This window comes from Solanum pennellii, chromosome 2, assembly GCF_001406875.1.
Source record: "Solanum pennellii chromosome 2, SPENNV200".
Classification (NCBI taxonomy): domain Eukaryota; kingdom Viridiplantae; phylum Streptophyta; class Magnoliopsida; order Solanales; family Solanaceae; genus Solanum; species Solanum pennellii.
In genome coordinates this window covers 25,586,831-25,592,830 of record NC_028638.1, presented here as the reverse complement: position 1 = coordinate 25,592,830, position 6,000 = coordinate 25,586,831, and positions in this window count along the sequence as shown.

Here is a 6,000-nt window from a genome sequence, read left to right as displayed (position 1 = left end):
GGTTCTAGACTTATAGAACTATTTAAAATACTTTAAAAAATACCTCAAAAAACTGCACAAATAATTTTAGGAAGGCTAGGTGAAAACCCCAAAATACCCTTATGTTGGCCGAGACTTTGCAGAAAACTGCAGGTCTCATTGACAGCCACTTACCTACGCCCTGTAGACCCACCAACGGACCATCCTGTTGGTATGTGGTTTGGGTAAGAGGCTGGAAAAATGGTAGCACAAGTTCCCTATCCTATGTTTCAACCTACGCCCACCACCTACCGGGCGTCGACCAGCCTACTAGGCGTCCAATGTCTTCAATAGGTGGGGCTGGTTTTGATAGCTTTTGGCTAGGAGTTGTTTCCTCCTCAAAGACCCCTTGGTTGGACTTGGGGAGTTTTTCCCAGACGTTTCCAACTCAATTACACTCGTACACATGTTAAGGACCTCTCACATTAATTTTATCTAAAACAAACACATAAAACTTGACAAAACACACTAAGGGACACAAGAACGTTCCAAGGTAAACCTTGCGAACGTCATGGATGTTTGACCTCCAAACTTTACGAAACTTTAGGAACTTCCTATAAACATCATTATAAACCTTTTACTTTATAACCTCATGATACACGTGTTAGGTTCTAGTTTGACCTAAGTTGTTTTAGAAGTGTTACATCTCTAATACACTTATGTGAATGAATTACTCTATGAGAACAATGGGAAATCACCGAGTGGATATGCTTGTGGTAGTAGCTCTACTTTAAATGAAACTAGAGTAAGAAGAAGTCCTTGATATCCCATAACTAAGACACCATATTCTATACCTAGCTAGTATGGTCTATGTCGGTTAATGCCTATTCTCATCATGTGGGATGCACACTCTAGTATTGGATGGGTTATACAATGTGTAGGTAGTTGAATGGGACATTATCTACACATGGCACAAGTAGGCCTTGAAGATGTTAGAACGAGTTCCCTAGGTCGTCCAAGACCCAATTATGTGAAGTCCCCTAATTTTCTAGTTGTCTCTTAAAAGGATTAATGAATAATGTTTACTTAGTTAAAGAATGTCGAATATAAAGGTTCTTATCTAAGGTAGAGGACTACTTAGGTGCTCTTGAAGAGGGTGTATGGGTGGCCTTTCATGTCTTACTCAAGTGAGTCTTAGAGTAACCTTAGGTAGAGAGTCAAAATGATGAAAAAGCTTACTTGATGAATATGGAACTAAGTGTTACTCGATGAATATGATATATATTTACTTTCGGTAGTCTTGAGGATCAACTAGGTGTGTGTTAAGGGGTTGTATGGGCGGCCGCTTAATATCTTACTTAGGTTGGTCTTAGGTTAACCTTTGGTAGTGGGTCTAAATGCTTAAATGGGTTCTAATTGACTATGTTCATATATTGTGGATTATTTAAATATATCTTATATGTGATTGTTGAATTATATTATGTCTCTTAAACTCTATGATGAAGGTTTTTATCAAAATGTCATGGAAGCGTGTTTTATACTAAATATCCTTTTGCATGACTTCTATACTTAGGTGCTTATTGTGTTATCCCTTTATTTTCCCTTTTTGACTAATGTGTAGGGATTTAAAGTCTTGACATGCCATGGATTATGGATACGTTCTAAGGATTGAATATGAAGCTTTGGTGAGTATTCATAGATTCGAAGACAAGACCTACATATTCCTTTTATGTCTTTAGTCTTTATTTCAAATCTTGTATGGGCTTAGTCAAAATGTTGTACTCTAAAGTATTAGATGGTTTAATGGAGACATTGTAAAGTGATATGTTTTAAAGTCTTCCACTTTCTTATTAATGAGAGTATTCTTCGTGTATGAAGTTTTAAATTCTTAAATATTTTGAGTATCGTATGCAATGAATGTTCTTAGGGGCTTATATGGGACTTTTTGGAGTCTTGTATGTCGTGTTACTTCTAGGGGATGCTCTCCGATTGTGACAAACTTGGTATTAGAGTATAAGGTTATGGGAGTGCCTTAGGTTGTCTCAAAAACCACATCTAGTAGAGTCTTGTTCATAATTTTAAGCGCGCCACATTATGAATAGAAGGCTATTGGGTGCTAAGAGAGTTTCACTTCTTTAATCTTCTAATCATGCCTAATAGCTTTGCTTTATGATGTCTTTCACTTGTTCCTTCTATGATAGTCCTTAGAGTATGTCCTATGATTGGTTGTAGAAGTTGAGGGAGAGAAAAAGTGGTTATGGGTGACTTGATAGATGTAATATGAAAGGTTGTGATGATGACCTTAGCATGATGATTAAGGAGGTTTGATGTTTTAGTTTCAAGAAGTTTAAGGAATTGAAGAGTTGGGTGAGAATGGTGTAGGTAAGGTTGAGGATTTCTTAATTGAGATTGTTGTAGTATGTTTATGTTGACCTTAGATGGGTGTCTCCCAAGTGGGGAGTACAGTGAATAGTAAGGATGTCGGTAGTGAGATATCCTTATATTTTCATCCTATGCCTATTCAAGCCTAAAACTAAGAGTTCCTTGTATCTTGGTTTACGTTCGTAGCTTTTGCAAAAAATGAGTTTCTAAATATTCTCCTTAAGATATGCATGTTTTGGTTGAATTCTTGTTAAATGAGAAAATGAGTTTTCATGCGTTGTATTCCCTCATGTTCACGTGCAAGTGTCTATTGTCATTTTTCTTCATTACGTGAAATAGTGAGCATTCCTAAATGTTACATGAGATGACTTGTTGAGCATGCCTAATTGAGAAGTTGCATGTTGAGCCTTTATGGGGAGAATTCTCCAAATGTGCCTTATTGAAATATTTCATGATTGTGCCTTGATGATAAATTGCATGATGTCCTAGGTGTTTAAATGAGCACGATGTAACTTGGAGAAGGAAGTTCCTCAAACATCATGAAAAATGGTAAATAATGACGCATAAGGAGTTGGTAGATGTAGCTCTACTTGCTTTAATTGCATGAAGTTGTTTGAGTCTTTTTGTTGTGGAGTGATGTTCCTCATAACTATATGTATGGTTTATTATATTGTATGCATGAACGTGGGTGGTTTGCTTTGGTTGTTATCCCTTTATGAGCGAAGTGTCATTCGAGGACGAATGTTCCCAAGTGGGGATGATTGTTGCAACCCTAAAAAAAGAACTAAGTTGAACTAGAGCTTGACTTGTGTTATAAGGGTTGTTAAATATGTAATTTAATGTGTAAATAAGCTTATAAGTCAGTCTGGTTGAGTTTGATGTCAGACTCAAGGAACGACCAAGACGTTCAAGGACTAGTCATCTATGTGGTCGTGTGTGTACTAGTGTTCCTTTGAATGTTTTATGAGTTGTTTGGTGTTTAAAATGATAGGAGAGGACCATATAAATTAGATTAGAATGTTTAGGGGTTTAAATTATGGGTACGACTCCACCAAGGACCCACGAGGAGCCCTTGAGGAGGACCACACCTCAAAGTCAAGAAGCTGCCAGGCAGCATGGTTGATAGCCTGAAACAACGGCCCGTGGATGCATCAATGGCCTTTCAGTATTGGGAGTCTACCTGAACTTAATGGAATGGAAATTGATGATACACTGATCCAAAATATGAACCCTATTAAAGGGGTGTCGATCCATCGACGGCCAGTCATTTGGTAGGCGTCGTTTGGGTTTGCAAAAGTTGTTAAGATGCGGCCAAGTTAGGGGTGATATGGTAAATTCATTTCCAGTCTTCTAAAATGTATGGACGGTTGTTTTAGGTGTATTTAGGTAATTTAAGACTATCAAAGTGATTAAACCCTCTTTTACACCCTAACACCTAAATCAAAACTCTTCCCCCCAATGTTCTCTCCAAAACCCCCATGGAATCTCAAGGTCAAAGATGGAGTTAGAATAGAGGATCTAATGGATTTATTATTCAATTCTCTTGGGATTTCTTATATTTATGTATGGTATTTCTTTATCTAAGTCAACCTGTCACCTTAGAGCCAATTTCAAAGTGATTTCACAGATTTCAAAGTTGATGAAAAATCCAATTTTCACTCTAACTTAAGGGTTCTTGCATGAAACAATTTCAAATGATTAGATATGATATTATTTATTTTAGATTGATGTTTTTCCAATGAAAATCTCCACGAACCCTTGATCTTCTCAAATATCTAAATTTGTCTTATGAAGTGGGTCTATTGCTTATGATATAATTTTGATAAAATTGAATGAAGTTTATGTAGTATTGTTGATTTCTATGGTTAATTGTGCTATTATATTGTGAATTGTTGGAGATATTAAGGAATGGTGATGTTGTCTATTTGAAGAAGGTAAGTCGACCTAATTCCCTTAGTTAATGTAGAATTGATATAGAATTGCTATCGATTGGTGTGGTCCACTTATGGTGGTGGTGTTTACTTTTTATTCTTATTATGATCATGGACTTGTCAGCTTTATTATGTGAATAGCACTAGTATCATTATAGGATTCATATGAAGATATAATTTGAAGATTTGTTATGTAAAGTAATGTGACTATATGTAAGGTGTTATGGCTTAGATGAATGTATAAAGTGAAGGATGATGTATATATGTGTGATCTTGTATAATTTGGATGTAATGAGATAAAAGTATGTTCTCTTCTAATGTTGATATGTAATGGTGATGGATTGTGAAGAGTCTTATATATTGATGTTGTGTCTTGATTAGTAGACTTAGATCCCTCTTTTGATACATGAAAGCTTCCAGATTATGAACTCTTGGATTTTGTAGACTTAGGTGACTTATCCTTTATGTATAAAAGTTATGTGAATATGTGATCTCTTGACTTTATAGGATTAGACACCCTTGTCATATATGTGTAAGAATAACTGAAAGTCTAGGATTGCTAGACCTAAAGTGGTACCGTTCTATGAATAACTAATGTGAAAGCCTTGAATATGAGAAGAAGGTTAAGAATGTGAAAAAATGGAATATGAGAAGAAGGTTAATAATGAGAAAACCTTGAATATGAAAAGAAGGTTAAGAATGTGAACCTTGAATATGAAAAGAGGTTAATATAGAAGCCTTGATCGGTAGACCTAGATGGTTCCCTTATTGAGTGGAATGATAGACTTAGAGAAAGGTTTTCCAGAACGGCATGCGACCATCTTTAAGAAAGTCATAAGAGTTATCCTAATGAACCTTGATCGGTAGACCCTTGTGGATCCCTTCTTTGCAATGGTATTATGGGTCGGTGGGCTGAATGATGATGCCCTATCTAATACACTTATGTGAATGAATTACAATATGATAACAAAGGTAAATCCCCAAGCGGATCTACTTTATGTGAGACTAAAATACAAAGAAGTCGTTTCTATCCCTTACCATGTGCCAACATGGGATGTTTCCTAGTTCTACTCTTAGTAAGTAGAACATCGTCCACGGTGTGGGGTCTTTATTACACCGGATTCCATACCTAGCTAGTATGGTCTATGTCGGTTAATGCTTACTCTCATCATATAGGATGTGCACTCTAGTATTGGATGGTTTCTACAACGTGTAGGTAGTGGAATGGGACGCTATCTACACATGGCAGGAGTAGGCCTTAAAGATATTAGAATGAGTTCCCTAGGTCTTCGAAGACCATTATGTGAAGTTCCCTAATTGTCTCTTAAAAGGAATAATGAATAATGTTGTCTTAGTTAAAGCATTTTGAGTAGAATGGTTCTTATCTAGGTTAGCTTTGAAGATTACTTAGGTATGCTTGAAGAGGGTGTATGGGCGGTCTCTTCATGTCTTACTCAAGTGAGTCTTAATGTAACCTTAGGTAGAGAGACTGAATGATGAAAAGACTTACTTGATGAATATGGAACTAAGTGTTATGTGATAAAAATGATACATCCTTACTTTGGGTAGTATTGAGGATCACCTAGGTGTGCGTGAAGGGGTTGTATGGGTGGTCGCTTCATATCTTACTTAGGTGGGTCTTAGGATAACCTTTGGTAGCAGGTCTATATGCTTAAATGGGTTCTAAGTGAATATGGTCATATATTGTGGAACATTTGTTTATGTCTTA